The sequence below is a fragment of the Canis aureus genome, chromosome 9 (genome assembly GCF_053574225.1).
Source record: "Canis aureus isolate CA01 chromosome 9, VMU_Caureus_v.1.0, whole genome shotgun sequence".
In the NCBI taxonomy this organism is placed as follows: Eukaryota; Metazoa; Chordata; class Mammalia; order Carnivora; family Canidae; genus Canis; species Canis aureus.
Window position 1 is genome coordinate 42,879,019 of NC_135619.1, and position 21,453 is coordinate 42,900,471.

Consider the following 21,453-nt stretch of genomic DNA (forward strand, 5'->3'; position numbering starts at 1 on the left):
CCTAGGATAGCTTTTTTGACAACCAATCTTGGGTTTCTGTACGGACACCAGTGGGCTGGAATCCCGGACATAAAAGCTAACCTGGTTAACTGCCCATGGCATGTACAACTGATGCTAACATGGTTTCTGCCCTGATAAGCATGTTCCCAAACCTGTCACCAGACAAGGGTGCTTGGGCCCCTGAAACTCCAAAACCTTTGAGTCAAGAGCATTGCATTCCCAGAAAGAGAGAAAGGAGGGCAGAGGTTGTGAGGAGGCCTCTACAGATGGAGATAGTTGGCCAAAAGACTAAGGAGTGACACAAAAGACACCTTTCTTCTTGTCACTCTGTTGCAAAAATAGCCCAGGGAAATTGTTTTGAATCTGCTTTGAGCTGAAACTCTTGGGAGAAAAAAATCCATGGCATGAACTTCAAGTCATTTAGCAGATTTCCTTAATTTTATTCTCCACCTCTGTGGTGACCCCAACAGGCTCTCGGAAGAGGTCCTTCTCTGTAAAGCTGTTTTCTTTCTTCTTCAATTAAGTCACACACACTAAATGGAAATGAAGAGGACATAGCTTAAAATGTGTCTTTAGGGTGAAATGGAATATGAAAATGCTCAGATCCATTTTAGAGACAGCCTCTTCTGTCAGAAATCAATACAGTCCGTGCATTCTACAATGTGCCAGTTCATAAAGTAAAAACGGCTCGAACTCTCAATTTAACATTTTCAAAGCTGATATTAAATTCCAAGATTTTATATCTGCTGTTGCCCATTTAGGACCAAGTTATAAATCTGAAGTCTCTCCCCAGCTTACGAGTCTGACAGTACTCAATAAAAACTTTTATAATCAAGTTCGATAAAGAATCACAAATCTCCATCTTGTGATTTTTAGCTTACAACAGTCTGCGTAAATAACATCTTCCTGCCTTGATGTTTGTCAATATTTGTCATTTTAAAAAAGGGATAAAATAGAAATACTATGTTAACTCTTACCTCTTGGATGAAAATTATGGTTAGTAAAGGATTCAGTGAATAGGATGTCTTCATAGTAGCATTTATACAGAATGACTATGAAAAGCCAGATGATGGAAACATTAGTGACAACCATGGTCAGACACCTATGGCATTCACAGTGAAACAGAAGACAGGTCATTATCTGGAAGTAAAAAAAAAAAAAAAGAAAAGAAAAAAAGCCTTTTGCTCATTAGGATTTATTTCAGTCTTGAAATGACCATTCACCCACCCTTCTAAACTATCCTTAGGCTAGAAATAAAGAGGCCAGTTTCACCTCTAAGCCTCTTTTGGGTGAGCTTCTTTCTTCAGAATCAGAAACTTAAAAAAAAATTTAATGAAAAAGGTATTTTATTTAAGCAAGTTGGACTCTGAGCTTTGTTGCATTTTCCTATTTGCAAAAAGAGGCTGGAAACAATACATACACGTATACATATGTTGCACACATATACACAAACACATGCATACCTATATATGTACTAAGATTATGAAGGTAAGGACATCAATGGTAAACATCAAATTCAGGACAGTGATCATCTCTGAGGAGGAGGGATGGGGATGTGATGAGGGAGATACACAGGAGGCTTCAAATGAGTTTGTAATGTTTTACCGTTTATTTTATTTTTTATTGTTTTATTATTTTTTAAAGGATTTATTTGTTTATTTGAGAGAGAGAGAGAGAGAGAGAGAGAGAGAGAATGCAGGGTGGGACAGAGGGAGATGGAGAGAGAAACTTTAGTAGACTCCATGCTGATCCCAGAGCCCCACGCAGGACTCAATTTCACGACCCCAAGATTATGACCTGAGCTGAAATTAAGAGTCAGATGCTTAATGGACTGTGCCATCCAGAGGCCCCCTAGTGTTTTACTTTTTAAACTGGATAGTTTATAAGTGATTATTACATTATTGTCTGTGCCTTGGTGATTTGCACATCTGCTCGATTTTATCATTAAAACAAATTTTAAAGAAAGGTTTAAGGTTGTGTGATGGTTAATTTTATATGTCAACTTGACTGGCGAAAGGGAAGCCCAGAGGGCTGGTAAAAGAGGATTTCTAGATGTCTGGGAGGCTGTTTCTGGGGGAGATTACTATTTGAATCAGAGGACTGAGTGAAGAGATGAGTCCTCACCAATGTGGGAGGGCATAATCTAATCCATCAGATGTCTGAATGGAACTAAAGGTGAAGGAAGGAGGAATTCTCTCTTCCAGAGTTGGGATGTTCCCCTTCTCCTGCCCTGAGACATCAGAGATTCTGTTCTCAGGCCTTCAGACTCTGACTGAATTATACCTCTGCCTTTCCTGATTCTCTAGCTTGCAGACAACTGTTTGTGAGACTCTGCCTCCAATAGTCATGTGAGTCAATTCCTAAAATAAATCTTCTATCTATCTATCTATCTATCTATCTATCTATCTATCTATCATCTATCTATCTATCTATCTATCTATCTATCTATCTTCTCTCTCTCTCTACTTTCCTACCCATCTATCTCATCTCCTATTGATTCTATCTCTCTGGAGAACCCTGACTAATATACACTGGGTCATTGGAGCAATGCAGAAATGAAGGAACAGTTCAAATGCCATTCACATTCAACATGACTTTTTTACTCTGCCCAGTGTTGCTCTGCTAGCTCTACGTTAGATTGGGGACCCACATACATGTCAGTGACAGGGAGGGTGAAAGTCCTAATGGTGTGCTGGCTTATAACACCTTATGGAAAGCTGGTTGATTTTCAGGAATTTTTCATGCCATCAGTTAGACATCCATTATTAAAAATTAAATCACATAAGCTTGCAATTAAGTACATTATATTGAAAACAACATAAAATAAATATTTAAAACATCACATCTTTGTTACATTACAACTTTATGCTACTATCTATGCTCTTGAAGTTATTTCTATCTATTGTGTCTATATGGTAGAAATACTCTATAATTCACATCTCTATGACTGCATTCAATGATATCATGTTAATGGCTTGATGGCTGTAGTGGGAATATTTACACCATGGAAACTGGGAGATGCTACTAATCAGAACTCCCTGCTGCCCACCCCACCTCCATCTGAGAGCCGACATTAACATTTACACACATCAGTGGGTGGAACTCAGTTCAGTAGCTTCCTGCCTCTAACTTCATTCTGAACATTCTGAATTATCAATCACCAGGAAAAACATCCTGTGCTAGGTTTGGATGACTCCTGCAAAACCAACTGGGCAGCTTCTTGAGATATTAGGCACCTGGGCAGAATTTTCAGGAGAGAGATGGTCTGTTTCTTTCTGTACACCTCCAGACCCCAAAGTATCAAGTGTCAATGTCCCTCATACTTGACCTTGTCAAGGGTGTATTTGTCTATTGGGATAATTCCAATCCTGGATATCCCATTGTTGGGCCAGAAATCTGTTTGGCTATCCCTGTTCTAATTCTCTTTCCTTTCTCAGTCCTGACTTATTTTCAGCTGGTGACTCCCTGGAGGTCTGATGCTTTGATTTATATAATACAAGGAACTGGCAAAGGGGTGGGACACTGGCCTGCAGAAACTCGGGTATGTAGGCTTGCACATGTGGCCTGATGGCCAAATTATCTGCTGGACTGAAGTGTACCCTTTGGACTGTGTCCTTGCTTCTAGCAGCTCGTAGGGCATCCAGAGCTTAAAAAGGAGCAAGCAGGAGCTGGTTGAAGATTTATTGCCCTGTGACTCCTTCCCTGACTGCAAGCAATGCCTGGGCCTGGAGCTTCAGCCCCCTGACCACCACCTAGTGTCAAAGAATATTACTGGTCCTAAAGAGAGGTGGAATTTGGCTACTGTTCAGGGAGGTCAGAGAGATGCTACTAAGAACAGTGAAAAGTAGAGGTTATCTCTTGAAGTGGATCTTGACTTTTTCCATGTTCCTAGTTCTTCAAGCTATTTCAAAAAATAAAATGCATGAAAGATGAAAAACAGTCTAAATATCCTTTAATAGGGACAGATTAAGTACTCATATTCTATCTTAAGAAGAAGAATTATGCATCAGTGAAAAATCACCTTTCCTTTGGATTATTGTACTACGTCCACATAAAACTCGTTAGAAATACAATATTTAAAGGAAACCGACTAGGGGTACCTGGCTGGCTTAGTCCCTAGAGCATGCAACTCTTGATCTCAGGGTTGAGTTCAAGCCTCATGTTGGGTGTAGAGATTACTTAAATATAAGATCTTAAAAAAAATAAAGGAAATGAACTAAATGGTTATATTGTAGAGATCACATAGCACATGAAAAATCTACTTTCTACTATCTAATCCTATATTGAGAAAGAAAATCTGAACTGTTTTAGGCAGAACTAACTGTTCACTTGTGGTTTAGGATAAAATTTCCAGTGACAGCAAATAGATGTGAAAAGTGCTGAAACGCAAACCTTACACAAAAGAGAAGGCAACAAATCCTAGAAAACTGAGAGATGGCTCTAGGGAGAAAAGACATTAATGTGAAAGAGACATGGGAAGAATTTGAATAAATTGTGTCATGCAAGATGAGAGTGGGAAAAAGTATTTCTCCCTCAGAATGTTATTTTATACAGCATATGCTTTTAAAGATGTACATACAACTGAACCAATAGATAGATTTAAATTAAAAATCATGTTTTAGAAGTCCAATGAAACAAGGAAAAGGTCATGGCAGTGATAAATCAGTATTAAAATTCTTGGTATATAAAAACTTACGATAAATACAAATACATATGAAAAAAACCGAATGTATATCAATCTGGAAGGAAAGGCACTAAAAAGTGGTGCTTGGGTGGCTCAGTCAGTTAAGTATCTGCCTTTGGCCAGGTCATGATCACAGGATCCTGGGGTCAAGTCCCATGTTGGTCTCCCTGCTTGGCGGGGAGCCTGGTTCTCCCTCTCCCTTTTCCCTTTGCTTGTGCTCTCTCTCTCTGTGTCAAATAAATAAATAAAATCTTCAGAAAAAGAAAGGCACCAAAAAGAATTAGTGGTTGTACTTGTGTGTAAGATTACAAGGTGACCTTTATTTTCTTCTTTATTTTTTTTATAGTTCCCAAACTCTACACAATAAAGAGTCATTACTTTTATAACAAAAAAAGCCTCTTATTTTTTTGAAGATTTTATTAATTTGAGAGAGAGAAAGCATGAGCAGGAGCAAGAGCAAAAGGAAAGGGAGAAGCAGACTCCCCTGTGAGCAGGGAGCCTAAAATGGAGCTCAATTCCAGGAACCTAAAATCATGACCTGAGCTGAAGGCAGATGCTTAACCTACTGAGCTACCCAGGTGCCCCTATTTTTTAATTTTTTAAAAAATATTTATTTATTTATTTATTTGAGAGAGCATGAGCAAGTGGAGGGAGGTACAAAGGGAGAGGGAGAGAGAGAATCTCAAGGAGTCTCTCTGCTGAGTTTGGAACCCAAGGCAGGACTCAATCCCACATCCCTGAAATCATGACCTGACCTGAAATCAAGAGTTGGATGCTTAACCAAAAGAGCCATCCAGGCACCCCCAAGAGGACCTTATTTAATGAGATAAGGTCATAAAATATGATAAATCATCTGCCTGTAGCCCCTGTCTCCAACTGTGTACTGATGGATCTTCCTATATATACTAGTGTAGAATAGAAATGAAAAAATAGCTAACTTTTATTGAGTGTGAATCATGTATCCAGCATTATACTGAGTACTTTGGATTATTTTATGTAATCACTACCCCAGTACTATGAAGTTGGCATGAATACTCTGATTCGGTAAGTGAGGGAGCTAAGAATCAGAGAGGATTAGTTCTTTGCCTAAATCATGCAGCTAGTGAGCAGACAGGGAGGACTGTGGGCTGGCATTTAAGCCCAGGCAGATCCACTCCAGAAGCCACACTCTCAGCCTTGGTTCTTTGCTATGCTCCCTCCTGCCACTCCAATACCTGTCTGGTAAGATTTTGGAAACTATAAAAGGCCAGCCCTTGGGAAAATTGCTAGTCAAGTGTCCTTAGCATTTGTCCTCAGCCTCAAACTTCGAGGATCTGTAAATTTTAATTGAGTCAGGTCAGTTCCTTACCTGGGACCGTAATGTTTGCATAAATAAAGTTTTGAAATGAGTTTGTTGGTTAATATGTTTTCAACTACTTTAAGCAGAAAGACCTCTCAAGGAATGGGACAATCAGATGCACTGGCTTTAAATGGGGTCCATGAGGATGTCTCTGGGGCTACTTAGGTGGCAAGGAAGAGATCTAGATAGTGAGGACTGACCAGACCAGGGATGGATTACCAGGTCAGGGGCTCCAGAATCTGGGAAGCCAAAGGAAGCTGTGAGAGGGACCAAAGACTGGCTTTGTCCAACAGAAGAAAGGGGATTAGTACTTGCTGAGCACATAAAATTGCTGGGTATTCACGTTTTCTCTTCCATTCTACCTTCCCCAGACCCCTATTTATGTCATTATTTGCACTTGACAGTGGCAGAAGGGAGGCTCAGAGAGATGAACCTGTCCAAGTGATTGAACAGAAAAGCCAAGATTTGAATTCTGGTCTTCCTGCTTCCAAAGGGTTTATGTTCTTATAGTCAGTGTCAAGCAGGAGATGCTCAGATGGACTAGTTTGAGGAAAATTTAGCAAAAGGGCTGCTTACAAAGGTGTGGGCAGATGATGGGGTTCAGAACATGCTACCTCAAAATATGTCATCTTGGCATGTTGAATATCTGAAAGTGGAAGGAGTTTGAGGAAACAGCAGAACCAGGAAGGTTGCTCTGACCTCCCCTGGTCCCTTGCTCTTCTTCTCCTCTGGTGCTGGTCATAAAACCCGCATATATATGAAAGGTACCATCCCTGTACCAGGAAGAAGGTACCATCCCTGTACCAGAAAGAAGGAAGACATTCTTATCACTAGAGGCCAGGGGATTTGGGGCTGAGAAATCTGTAGAAACAAACCTTATGAAATTAACCCTTACCTTTCCAGTGATTTCTTCATCGTTTACTATCCCTAACCCAAACTCCTTTGTCTTGTCAAATCCTGACAAATTTCCTGCTTCTTTGTCTAAAAAGTATAAAACTCCCTGCTCTGTTCACTTCTCCAGGCTTTCACCTCTTATGAAGGCTTCCACATACATGTAAAAATTTAATAAAATCTGTACACTTTTTCCTATTAATCTGTTTTTGTTGGTTTAATTTTCCGACCCAGCCAGGGACTCTAAGAGGGTTGAAGGAAATGTCTTCCCCTACATAGGGTTCAGGGAAACCAACATGCATGGTGCAGTTTCTTAGGGTTGGCAAGAGTAGGGGGGCACTACTGCCCCTAAGAGTGGAAGGCCTTCTGGTGCAAAAGGGTGAAGCAGTGACCAGAACCTGGAAATAGTAGGGCCACCTGATATAGCAGCTGTGATCTGTGGTAGAAGTACAGCTGAACTGTCACCCTGCAGGTCTCCTGATGGTGTTACCTGTTGACTTAACCCAACTGCAAAGCCATTGGGTTTATTGAGCAAGGGAGCCCAATGTTGCATACAGAGAAGCCAGGCACCTGGTGACTGGAAAAGGAGGTAGAATGGATCTCCATGGAGAGACCAACGGATAATATCTTGTACCCGTTCCAGATAGCAGTAGACTGCTGTGTTAACATTATTTCCTCAAAAGCCTCTCCACCATGTGTATCAAAGGACACTGTCAAGATAGTGGAAAGACACTCCACAAATTGGGAGAAGATATTTGCAAATCATATATCTCATAAGGGATTAATATTCAGACTATATAGAGAACTCCTGCAACTCAGCAATTACAAAAAATGAGCACAGGACTTGAATAGACATTTTTCCAAAGAAGACATAGAAATGGCTAATAAGCACATGAAAGAAATGCTCAATATTGGTAATTAGAGGAATGCAAAATAAAAGCACTTGTGATACCACTTGACACTCATTAAGATGTCTATTATTTGAAAAAATTGTCAGATAACAAATGTTGGTGAGGACATAGAGAAATTAGAACCCTCATGTCTCGCTGGTGGGAATGCAAACTTATGGATGGGGAAAATAGTATGATAGTTCCTCAAAAAGTTAAACACAGAATTGCCATATGATCCAGCAATTCCACTCCTATATAGGCCCCAAAGAAATGAAAGCAGAGACTCAAACACATACTTATATACTAATGTTCACATCAGCATTATCCACAATAGCCAAAAGGTAGAGACAACTCAAGTGTCCATCAACAGAAGAATGGATAAACAAAATGTGATATATCCATGCAAGGAAATATCATTTATCCATAAAAAAGGAATTCAATTCTTTAAAAATTATTTATTTAAAATTTAAAAAAAGATTTTATTTATTTATTTGACAGATAGCACATGACAGAGAGCACAAGCCAGGAGCTGGGTGGGAAGAGGGAGAGGCAGGCTCCTCACTAAGTAGGGGGCCCGACATGGGGCTCAATACCAGGACCCTGGGATCATGACCTGAACTGAAGGCAGACACTTAACCAACTGAGCCACCCAGGTGCCCCAAGGAATGAAATTCTGACACATGCTACAACACGGATTCTAAGTGAAAGCATCATGCTAAATGAAATAAGCCAGATACAAAAGGACAAATATTGTGTGATTCTGCTTACCTGAGACACCTAGAACAGACAAATTCATAGAGACAGTAAGTGGAGAAGAGGTTGCCAAGGGCTGCAGAAGGAGGCAATGGGGAGTTAGTGTTTAATGGGGACAGAATTCCAATTTGGGTGGATGAAAAAGTTCTGGAAATTGGTGATGGTTGCACAGCAGTGTGAATGTACTTAAATGTCACTGAATTGTACACTTAAAAATGATTAAAATGGCTAAAATTTTATGTTATGTATATTTTATGCACCCCTCCCCCAAGCCTTCCCAATGCCCAATCAGAAGGCACTCTAAGAAGATGCAGAGTTCCAGAACCCTTAGGTTTTCACCAAGGGGTTGAATGACTCTCTGAACTTCCTCATCACCTTCCACTTTTTTTTTTTTTTTTTTTTTTTAATCAACAAAGAAACAAAATTCCCTAGCTTGACTAAAAATTTTCCACTGGGGCCCTCTAGGCCTGGTGGCTTTTCTGATAATGCAGTTTTGTGGATGGATGGCTCTAGGGAAGGTATGAGTCTCTCTCAACTGGCTTTGGATTTGTTAAGGAGCTCCCTTCATCTCCTTGGCCACCCACTGGAAGCTGTCACAATCCATTCCCCGGCCATTCCTCCATGCAGACTCAAACCCAACCTCAAGCCCTTGTCTCACCAGCATCTTCTCATCTGATAAACAAACTTAGAGCAGCAGTATCTTTGGGAACCCAAAGCCAGTTTATGCACCCCAGCTGCAAAGGTGCGGTTTGGAGAAGGCCAGGGAGCCCCCAGGCCCTATGGACTGCGTAGGCTTCCTGGACTTTAAATCAATGCAGCTCCACAGGGTCCCACCCTCAGGAGGGACCCATGCTTGGCATAATGTGCTGTCACCATCTTGAAACTCTTCATAATTTTTTATACTTAAAAAAAATTTTTTTTAAAGATTTCATTCATTTATTTGACAGAGAGAGAGAGAGAGCACGAGCAGGGGGAGTGGCAGGCAGACGGAGGGGGAGAAGCAGACTCCCTGCTGAGCAGGGAGCCCAATGTGGGGCTCCATCCCAGGACCCTGAGATCATGACCTGAGCTTAAGGCAGACTCTTAACCGACTGAACCAACCAGGCACCCTCATGATTTTTTTTTAAACAAGGGACCTCACATTCTTCTTCTGCATGGAGACCTGGTGTAATCAGTGCTGCCTGTAGGGCATCCAAGGGAGAAATTCAACTTGAAATCATTGGGCCAAAGGGTCAGGTGGGAAGGAAGAAGGACCTCTAAACTGTAGGCCCAGGGACAGCAAGTATCCTGGCGCCAGTGCCTGGAAACATGATGCCTTCTTCCCCAAGGTCTTTTATAAGAAAGCTCTCCAGGCGAACCACAGCTGAGGGGTGGGGGGTGGGGAGCGAGGGGGGTGCAGCTGGGGGTGGTGATGAGTGCACCTTCAGTATCTGCCTGTGCAGCTCTACTTTGTTTTCTTTTTTGCTTTGTCCTTGGATCTCATTTTCAGTCCCAGCCTGGACCTGTGCCTATTATTCACTGTTAGAATGTTCATACCTGATAATTCTACGTGTTTTTTATATTGCCTGTTTCACACTGCTTCTATTTTGTCTCTCTAATTCTACTTCAGGCTTGTTTTAGACTCTCGGTCTGTTTGTTCTTATTCTAATCCTTCTATTTCAAATAACACAGGGGCTTGTGTGGTCTGCTGTTTGGCTTCTGAAAGTGTGACCGGGCCCCAGTTAGGGAGCACATAGTCCCCAGAAACACTGGCTCTCCTGCCCTGTATTGTGTACAGAAGAGTGCCCAAGGCAGGGCCCTGGTCCCAGCCACCTCCCCAGGGGCTTCTCAGGCCTTGTTGTTATTGTTATCCTCTTGATGTTGGTTCCTGGAAGCTCTATTTCCCTCTGTAGCTTTTCCAGCATGGATTTGGGAAAGGGAGCCAGGGGCCCCGTGGGTCCGCCAACTTGGCACATATTGGAAGGCTCTTTCTGGCTCACTCCTGTTTCTTGTGTAATGTCTCTGCGCTGTATTCTCTCTCCCTTGTAGATGGGTGAAACCTATTTTATTGTAAACGCCTAGGTTTGAGTATTTCTCCATTTCCATAGGCCCACTTCAGTTGATTTACAAATGGCCAATCAATTGCTACTGCCATTTAAACAAGATCCTGACAGTGAAGGCTGGTAAACCTGGGATGGGTGAGGAGAATGCTATCATTTTAGAATTCTGATTGGTGGAATCTTCTTGCAGTATCATTGGCCAAATGCCATGTCATTATGCAGGAAAATGTTCTCATTTTTTTTGGACAGGATCTTTAGGGGTGACATTTCATAATGTCTATAATTTATTTTAAAATACTTCAGCATTAAAAAAAAACTGTCTAAAAATAAGAATTGTTAGTCCATAAGATTACATTCACAAGACCATAGGTTGTAGGGATTATTCTCGTAGAGAAGTAATGTTTCTATTTTATACCGCATATCACTGCCCTACATTATGTATAATCATGTTATTTGTTCTATGTAAATGCTATGGACATTTGTGCCCACTCTCCATTCATATACTGAAATCCTCTGCCCAGTGTGATGGTATTAGGAGGTGGGGCTGTGAGGAGGTACTTAGGTCTGGAGAGTGGAGACTTCATGAATGGGATTTGTGAAAGAGGCTCCAGAGAGATCCCTGGCCTCTTCTGCGAGGATGCTATGAGAAGGCACTGACTATGAACCAGGAAGCAGTCCCTTGCTAGAATGTCACCATGCACCCTGATCTTGGGACTTCTAGCCTCCAGAACTGTGAGAAATACATTTTAGGAATGTATTAGGAATTTTAGGAATAAGCCACCCAATCTGTGGTGTTTTCCTGCAGCAGCCTGAATGGACTAAGTAACCTATTTGGCAATATCCAATTTCATGAATTCTACAGAAGTAATGCCCATTTGACAGATGAGAAGCCTGAGGCCCGTTGAGCTTGTGACTTGCCTGGGCTGCATATAAAACTAAAATAGGAGGGACACCTGGGTGGCTCTGTCAGTTAAGCAACTGATTGGTAATTTCAGTTTAGGTCATGATCTCAGGGTCATGGGATTGATCCCAGTGTCAGGCTCTGTGCTCAACATGGAGACTGCTTGAGATTCCCTTTCTCCCTCTGCCATTCCCACTCCATCACCCTGTGCTCTCTGTCTTAAATAAATAAATCTTAAAAAAACAAAACAGAACAGAACAAACCACACATACAAACTGAGATAAGATCTTAGTTCTCGTGAGCCCAGATCCTTCCACCTCACCCTGGGCTACATCATCAGGAACCAAGGAATCCCGGTTGACCTGCCTGGTTCAGCCATTTCGCCTTCAGAGCAGCAGTGCCTCCTTTTGGAAGCTCGTGCCCAGTTTTGTTAGTAAAACATACATTGCAAAGGCTGACACGAATGTTTCCAGTCAATGTGTCACACATAGTTGTCATTGATGGGGTGTCCATAACCTAGGATGGTGGTTGTCCCTTTGTTTATTCTTTCTAGTCTTTCTACTGCTTGTTGAGATATGCAGATAATAGAGATTTATTGAAGAAAAATTTGAAAATATGGGTAAGACAAAAAATAAAAAATGGAAATTACCTATAATCTCACTGTGATAAAGATTTTGGGGATATATTAGTCTCCTACTGCATAGTAGATTGCTCCAAAATTTGCAGCTCAAAACAAAAGACATTTATTATTTTGCAGTCTCTATGGGTCAGAAACTCAAGAGCAGCTTAGCTGGAGGGGGTTCTGGCTTAGGGTCTGTGGTAAGGCTGGAGTCACCTGAATGAAGGTTTGGGTGGGGCTGGAAAATCTGACTGTAAGACGGTTTACTCATGAGAGTGTCTACAGGGACTCTCCATGGGACTGCTTGAGAATGTCCACAGCACGGAGGCTCGCTTGTCCCAGCGCATGTGATCTGGGAGAAACTGAGGAGGAAGTGCAGTGCCTTTTATGATCTACTCTTGGAAGTCTTCCTGCCATATTCTATTCATTAGAAAAAAGATACTAAGTCAAGTCCACACTTACGGGGAGAGGACTTCTAACTCTTGAAAGGAGGAAAAAAATCAAAGAACTTGTGGGCATATATTAAAGCCACCACAAGGGAGGCGCTGGGTGGCTCAGCGGTTGGGTGGCTGCCTTCTGCTCAAGGTGTGATCTTGGAGTCTTGGGATCCAGTCCTGGATTGGGCGGCTCCCTGCAGGGATCTGCTTTCCTCTCTGCCTATGTCTCTGCCTTTCTCTCTGTCTCTTGTGAATAAATAAATAAATAATCTCGTAAATAAATAAATAATTTATTATTTAAATTTATTTACTTATTTAAAAAAACTATTTATTTATTTATTCACAAGAGACACAGAGAGAGAGGGAGGCAGAGACACAATCAGAGGGAGGAGCAGGCTCCATGCAGGGAGCCTGATGCGGGACTCAATCTCAGGGCTCCAGGATCACACCCTGGGCTGAAGGCAAGTGCTCAACTGCTGAGCCAGCCAGGCGTCCCTAAAAAAAAATCTTAAAAATAAAATAAAGCCACCACAGGGATCTCCTGTCAGTTTTTTTTTAAAAATCTAAAATGGGATCATATTGTATGGATGGCTTTATATCCTACCTTTTTTTGTTTATTAGTTCAAATCTCCTGGATTCAAATCCTGTTCCTCTGCTTAGTAACTATACAATCTTGGGCAAGTTAACCTCTCTACCTCAGTATCTCTATCTATAAAATATGAGTAAAATTAAAGCATACCTGATAGGGTATGGGTTGGTGATAAATACACGAGTTAAAACATTTAAAGAGCTTAAAATCATGTCTGTCACAGGATAGGCAGTATGTTTTGGCTCTTATGTCAGCAAGGATATTTTAAAAATATCTTAATAGCCGCATAATGCATTATTATATGCACTTTAATTCCATTATCAGATCATTTCTAATTTTTTTATTACTGTGACATGATAAAATATATACTTGGTTTCTGCCTCCACTTCTAGACACACAACTCCTAAATCTCTTGAAATTTCCTGATGGGAGTGTCTTTTGTTCTAATGAGGCAATTTTTCATGGGCTCCTGGATAGCTTCGGAAGGGGAACTGATCACCAGAAAGACCAAACCATGATTATAAGCCTGTAACTTTCGGCTCTGCTTCTCATCCTCCAGGAAGGGGAAGGGCTGGGTATTAAGTTCATAAGAGTTAATAATTGTGCCTACACGATGAAGCCTCAGTCCCTAAAATATAGGGTTCAGAGAGCTTCTGGATTGGTGAGCACATCCACACCCAACTCCATAGGACAGAAGCTTCTGTGCCTGGAACTCTTCTGGACCTCACCCTATGTACCTCTTCATCTGGCTGTTCATTTGTATCCTTTATAATATATTTATAATGAACTGAAAAATGTAAGTAGATGTTTCTTTGAGTTTTGTGGGCCGTAAAGTCTCATTATAAAAGCAAATGATCAAGCCTGAGGAGCGGGCTGTGGGAACGCACATTTATAGCCAGTTGGTCAGAAGTACAAGTGACAACCTGGGATTTGCAGTTGATGTCTGAAGTGGGGGCAGTCTTGTGGGTCTGAGCCCTTAACTTGTGTGAGCTGCACCAACTCTCATAGCTGGTGTCAGAATTGAATTGAATTGTAGGACACTCAGTTGGTGCATGGAGAGTTGAAAGAATTGGTTCATGTGGCAACCCCTCCCCTCACATTTGGTGCCAGAAGTGTGGTGAGTAGAGAAATAGTTTTTCTATTAGTGATGAACATTCCCATAGCTAAATCTGTGAGCTGGGGATGGAGCTCTTTGGAACATATACACAATTTTGCATGTATAAAAGGCTGTTAGAGAAGAAAGGGTCTATAGTCTTCATCAAATTCTAAGAGATTCCTGTTTTTTTAAAAAGATTTTATTTATTTATTCATGAGAGACAGAGAGAGGCAGAAACATAGGCAGAGGGAGAAGCAGGCTCCCTGCAAGGAGCCTGATGTGGGACTCGATCATGATCCTGGACCCGAGATCATGACCTGAGCTGAAGTCATATACTCAACCTCTGAGCCACCCAGGCGTCCTAAGATTCCTATTCCAAAAGATATTTGGAGCTACTTGTGTGAGATAGAGTCCTTGGCCACCCAGGTTCAGTCTGGAGGAAGGGACTGGAGAGGTGGTCACTAAGGTCAGGAGTGCTCATTAACACCAATCAAGCTCCTGGGGAAGTTCTGGAGGCACGTTCATCACATTAGCAGTGCATTCATATGTTGTATTTCATGGTAGCTTATTTCTAGGATGATTTTTAAAAAGATTTTATTTTATTTATTCATTAGAGACACACAGAGAGAGGCAGGGACATAAGAAGACGGAGAAGCAGGCTCCCTGCAGGGAGCCCAGTATGGGACTCCATCCCAGGGCCCAGGATCATGACTTGAGCCAAAGGCAGATACTCAACCACTGAGCCACCTAGGGCCCCTCTAAGATGGTTTCTGTAAGTGACTAATCTAACCACCTTATTATTCTTGTTCTGAGATCAAATAACTTTGTGGTCTCAAAAATCTGTGGTTGTTCAGTCTGTTGTGTCTAGGCTTATTCCATCTTGGGGGTAAGGTATGATGATTCCAGTGTATATGTGCTGTGTACTAAGCATTCTTAGTTTTTGTATTTATTGAATATTCAACAAATATGGTATTTGTTGACAAATGGATGAATAAATGGAAATGTTGTCAAAAGTGGAAGTACCTTCCCAGAAATGCAAAGAGGAGGTGACCTGTATTTGTTAGGCTTTGTAATGATGGAGCTTTTGTGAAAGCAAGAGACCCTGGAAAGAAGGGGCTCTGCATTCCAGTGGAGAAAGGAGATAACTGTAGATGCTTCAGGGAGGTGTTCCTAAGCTTGGGTTCTCAAAGGCTGGGCTGAGTATGAGGATAATGGACTGATGTCTCAGACCAGGCAGTGAGGGTGCAGGGAACAGGAAGCACCTGGTCTTGTGTGTGGGGCCAGCTCCTGCAGCTATTGTACTCACCCCCACCGCAGACCACCATGCATCCGTCCTGCAGCTGAGGGCTTGGTGTCCCCACACAGGGTAGCAGCCTGGTGGTGCTTCAGAAGCCCGCCTCCCACTTGTGGCTGCCTTGTGTCTGAGCCTCCACTGCAGCAGCTGCTCAGAAACTGCCCATCTTCCAGGCCAGTGGCCCTCAAAGCTTCATGTGTAACTGAATCCTGTGGGCAGCTCATTCATAATGTAGATCCCTAGACCCCACCTCTGAGAGTTTGACTTAGCTGGTCTGAGGTGGGGCCCAGGATTCTGCATTTCCAGTGCTGATGGCTCAGAGATCACCTATGTTGATTCAAGTCCACTGAGAAGCAGATGCCAAGATGGGATTGGCCCTAAAAGAGATTCAGTGGGGAAATGCCCATGCAGGCTAAAAGAGTGGGAGTCCAGGAGGAGGATGAATCGAACCAGACCACAGCTCTGGTCCTTGTGAAAGGAAGGAATGAACAGTGAGATGAATTAGGGCAACTGCTAAGTTTAGAGGCAACAGTTGTCACAAGGCCACCTGTACTTCAGACGCCCACTGCAAATTCAGAGGCTCCAACGCCACTCTCATGGTTCAGTGATTTGCTAGAAGGACTCGTTGAACTCACTGAAAGCTGTTATACTCATGATTAGCTTATTGTAGGGAAAGGATACAGATTGAAATCAGCTGAGGGAAGAAGCACATAGGATGGAGTCCAGGGAAGTATCAGACTAAGTGCTTGTCTTGTGCTCTCCCCACGGAGTCAGGATATGTTGCTCTCCAAGCATCCATGTGAGACAATATGCATGGAGTATTACAAACCAGGGAAAATCACCCAGGCCCTGCTATTCAGAGCTTTTACTGAGGCTCCACCATGTAGGTGTGGTTGACTGACTGCCCACATAGGGGATTTCTGTTTCCAGGTTGACTGAACTGGGTGACCAAAGTTGTACCCTAAACCATATTGTTCTTCCTAGAGTGACTAGTCCTTACCCTAAGTCACACTGCTACTATCTGGCCGACCCAATGCCCCCAGGCAAACAAAGATTCTCTCTCAGGAGTCACAGGGAAAGGCCAGATCTCTTTTGGGGCAAGGTTAATTTTTTTTTTACTACATGGGTGGGAAGATCTTAGTAGCGCGGCTCAGAAAAAAGTTTGGGCAGATACATGGGGAGTCCCCCAGCCAAAACTGTTTTGGCGGAGTCTGGTCTCTCAGGAATGGCCTACAGTAGCCCATACTCCGCTCCTCAACGCTCAGTATGGGCTGGGTGTAGGTCTAGGGAGTGTGGCTTCAGTGTGGATGTTGGGGTGGATCCCAAGGGCCAGCAACTGGGGCCTCCAGACAAGCCTGCTCTCCACAGCAGGAAGGCCGAGTAGCATCATCATGGCCATCATCTTCATGCCACAGGACTGGGAAGGGGCAGTGGGGGCAGCGGCTGGGGGAAGCTGGCCCCTGGCCTTCCCACTGTGCTACACACCACAGGGGATGGATCCCAGCCCCTGGGCATGGTGCACTGTGCTTCTAATGGAAGAATGAGGAAGAATCTTTGCACACTTAAAAAACCATCTGGGCCTGGGCCAACCCCCACCAAACTGCTCTGCCTGACACGCCTGTGCCTCTGCCTCCTGCTCCGGCTCAGCCTCCTGGCTCCTGCGAAGAGGAAAGGGGTCAGGCAGGGCTGCTGACACAGCAGTGGCAGTGTGGTCCAGGCCCGACTGCGTGCACCTGTCCTGCTGCGGCCTTGTGGTGGCTCCGGGGCCACAGGACACAGGGGAGGAACAAAACAAGAACAGACGAGGTCAGGGTGTGGATGGCAGCTCAGCTCCCATGAGAGGTTACTCCCTGTGGCTTCTGCTCTCCTGGGATCCCAGCAGCTCGGCCCCAGTGCCCACAGGGGAGCCCCATCCCCTGGGGCTCAGAGTCTCGAGCTCCAGGATCGGCCAGGTGCTCAGAGGCACCTGCTGGGGGAGCCTGTGCTCAGGGAGGGTGGGGGGCGGCTGGGGAGGAGCCCCCAGAGCCACCACAGCCAGAACAGCTGTCACGGTCCCTTTGAGGTCTTGTATTGATTTCTCCTTCTTAAACTGCCCAAGCTGCCACTGGTTTGGGTAAGAAAGCAGGTGGGGAAACTGAGATTATGGAGAAAGTGTGTAGTGTAGATCAACCAAGTGGAACCAGGAAGGGGATGACTCAGAACAGAATGCCAGTGCTATGGGTGTGTTTTCTGCCCAGCGCAGCTGGGCCTGCTCTTGGTTCTGCAGCCTAGGTCCTATTTCCACCTCTGCTTTCACATCATCTTGGAGCTTTCCCTTCCTCGGTCAGATCCCAGCCCCTGGGCATGGTGCACTGTGCTTCTAATTGAAGAATGAAGAAGGATCTTTGCATACTTAAAAAAACATCTGGGCCTGGGCCAACCCCCACCAAACTTCAGCCCAAGGGGAGGAATGGGCAGCCTTGCTAGCCAGGCATGTGACTGAACTCCACCCCTGGAAACACTGTGATCTTGGGGACAGGCCATTGGACATAGAGGTTGGCGTCCTGGGTCCTATCACTGACTATACCATTGACAATTACTACTGCACCTCTCAGATTCTAAGACACCATCGATTGTAAGATGTACCATCGATTTAATAACTGCTTTTAGGGAGAGAGAAAAAGGAACATGGCCCCATCAAATGCACACAGCAGCTCAAACACCTGTTCTGATTTCAGGAACCATTAACATGTGAAAGATACAGTGCACTTTAAAAATGACTTTTTTTTTTAAAGCAGAATTTATAAAAAAACTAAACAAGAGAAGGCTTTTCCTAATTCTGGGATTGAGATACAAAACCAATACCCACATTTTGCAATAATAGTTTTAATAGGCTTTATTACCACATGCTGTTGGTAACTTTTTGAGAGGAAGAGGATATGAGTTGACCTGATAGACATTCAATCAAAAGGATGGTATCGTAGTGAGATTTATAGTCAGCGAGCAGTGCAGGGTTTAAATTGGTTACTAGATATTTGCATCTTTTCACTACACAGCTGAAATAAGAGGACTGGAGGATATTTCAGTTTTAGAGCAATAATATTTGTGGAGCGCTTTTTAGATGCAGGCACTGCTCTAGGTACCTCGTGTTTACTGACTCAAAGAAACCCACAAAAATCCTATGCGAAGGTGCTAAGGCCAGAGATGGGAACATGAGGCACTGAGATTAAAACAGTGGCTCTAGGTCCCACAGGTCGGATGTGGACTTGAACCCTGATGGTGTGGCTCCTGAGCCCACCTCTTACCTGCACTAAACAATCTCTCCTAAAACGCAAGGGAGCAAATAAATATAGCAAATAAAACTGAAAATCTCTAGTCATTGCCTGTGGGCAGAAGGCCATGTTGGGTTGGGCCAAAAGCAGTGGTATGCCCCCTCAAGAAGCCTTTGTTTATAACACTTACCAATGTCATTGGTGTAAATACATCTGCCCTGGCTGATTTCAAGATACGGCTCACTGGTAAAATTTCTGAGTGTGTAACAATTGCCTCTCAGGAGTTGGCCTGAACTGGCTCCAAAATACCCCGGTTGAAAGTAATTGTTCGTGTTGAGATGGGGCAGTTTGGCCAAGAACGTGTCTTGTATGACATTTGTTCAGGTAAGCCAACCATGGGTGGGACTTGGCACAGGAGTTGGGGGCTTTTTAAAAAAAATATTTTATTTGTTTATTCATAAGAGACACACACACACACACAGAGGCAGAGACACAGGCAGGGGGAGAAGCAGGCTTTAGGCAGGGAGCCCGACGCGGGACTCGATCCTGGGTCTCCAGGATCAGGCCCTGGGCTGAAGGCGGCCCTAAACCGCTGAGCCACCCGGGCTGCCCCGAGTTGGGGGCTGGAAATGTTTTCTCTCTTCTGTTTCCCCTGCTAACCAAGAGAGTCAGCCCCTTGGGGCCAGGCAGAGAATGGAAGTGGGCAAATTATTCAAGGTATGAAAGATAGGAGTGATGGGACCTGTGGCCAGCTGTAAGCACATGCCTTGCCAAAAGGCATTGACACGTCACGGGTTTTTTGTTTTGTTTTTTAACATTATAGGCCAAACAAAATAGGTCCACGACCTGGATGCAGGCCTCCACTTTGTGGATTCCATCATCAAGGCCTCCTTTGCAAGGTTTAGAAAGCCAGACTCAGAGATTAGCTTGCCAGGGTCTGCAATTTCCTTTGCACCTTGAGTGAGCAGTGGGACACCAGGGGTGTGCAGGCAGTGGGAGCACCCATCCTAGGTGCAGGCCATCAGGGGTGCATTGTCGAGCAAATTTTTAAACAACAATAAAACAACTAAAAATCAGTCTGTTTTTTATTATCAGCATGTGCTGGCAAATCTGAACAATGTCAGTGATAAAAATACCCTCTTTGAAAAATTCTTTTGTTGGTCTGAGTTTTAAATAATCGTTGTGGTTGCTGTTGAGTTTCACTAATATGTATGTAAGCTCCAATTAACTCCATTTAAATCACTTATCTAATAACAAGCATTGCATTCTATGGGGAAGCTAATTTGAGAATTAACCCCTGACTCCAGTGGATCTGTCTACAAGTATATGTTTTCAGAATAAGTACCTAATGATTTGAAACCCTTAAGTTCCAAACCTGTGGAATCACATATTCTTATGTTTCAACAATAAATTCAAAATTAACAATAATAACAGCTGATTGTAAACATGAAGAAACAGACGGAGAGTTAGTAGGATTTTCTCATTCCGTGTGTCCATGCCAGAAGAACTCAAAAGGACAATGTTTAAGTGCTTTGTTTTCAAAGGCATTTAAAGATCTGGATGCGGGATGCCCGGGTGGCCCAGCGGTTTAGCACCTCCCTTCAGCCCAGGGCGTGACCCCGGAGACCTGGGATCGAGTCCCACATCAGGCTCCCTGCATGGAGCCTGCTTCTCCCTCTGCCTGCGTCTCTGCTTCTCTCTCTCTGTGTCTCTCATGAATAAATGAATAAAATATATTAAAAAAATAAAGATCTGGATGCTTATTCTAAAGCTACATATCAAATAATACCAATATTCACTGCTATTCAACCATTTTCCCTGATTTTTAGAGGAAGAACTTCGGAAATTGACCAACTGTGATAGAAATGAATGGTGAATTTTCTGGTGAAGATATTTAAGCAGAAATTTTTTGACTGTGCAGACATTTGAAAGCATCTAAAATTGATCCCAAAGAAACAAACACATGGACCGTAGTGCAACTTCTGAAGTTCACCATGACATGGGGTTTTTAGGAATCTGTGACAAACCTATCATAATACAACTTCCTATTTGTATGTTTGTTGATTCACATAAAAGAAGTTTCTCTAGATGAGAATTAATTAACTATGAGTGAAAATAGATCAACAAACTGTCTGATGAACATGAATATGTGAAGATAAGTTTTGGCAAAGTCATTAAATTTATAGAGGTTAAGCCTGGAAAACAGAATCTAATATTATTCATTACTGCAACAGACCAGTATGTAGGTATGTTTGTTCCAGTTTTTTAAAGTATTGATGTAATTAAAACATACCAAACCATTACTTTTTCTCTTTTTTATATTTAACATTTATATATTTTTACTGGCACGATTATGCACATGAGAAGAGGGTTCCCCCAACTCCAGTATTTTATTTAAATTTTTTTTTCTTTTCCTTCCTTTTTTTTTTTTTAAGATTTTATTTATTTATTCATGAGAGACCCAGAGAGAGAGGCAGAGACATAGGAAGAGGGAGAAACAGGCTCCTCGCAGGGAGCCTGATGTAGGACTCAATCCCCAGCCTGGGATCATGCCCTGAGCCAAAGGCAGACATTCAACTGCTGAGCCACCCAAGTGCCCCTAAAACTTTTTCCAACATAGAAATGGTTTCAAGACAACCTGATCCTGATCAGTTAATGGCCTGATTGGAG

General features: G+C 43.0%; 1 long non-coding RNA gene across 4 annotated transcripts in view; it reads right to left on the reverse strand.

Moving 5' to 3' along the window:
* Positions 1 to 416: 416 nt before the first annotated feature.
* LOC144320742 (uncharacterized) overlaps positions 417 to 21,453 on the reverse strand; it is a 147,675-nt gene continuing 126,638 nt past the window's right edge. For all 4 annotated transcript variants that reach the window (XR_013386345.1, XR_013386344.1, XR_013386343.1 and 1 more), the window contains 2 exons: positions 978 to 1,140; positions 417 to 533 (listed from right to left, as the gene is read on the reverse strand). This is a non-coding gene — a long non-coding RNA (uncharacterized LOC144320742). The remainder of the gene's footprint in view (positions 534 to 977; positions 1,141 to 21,453) is intronic.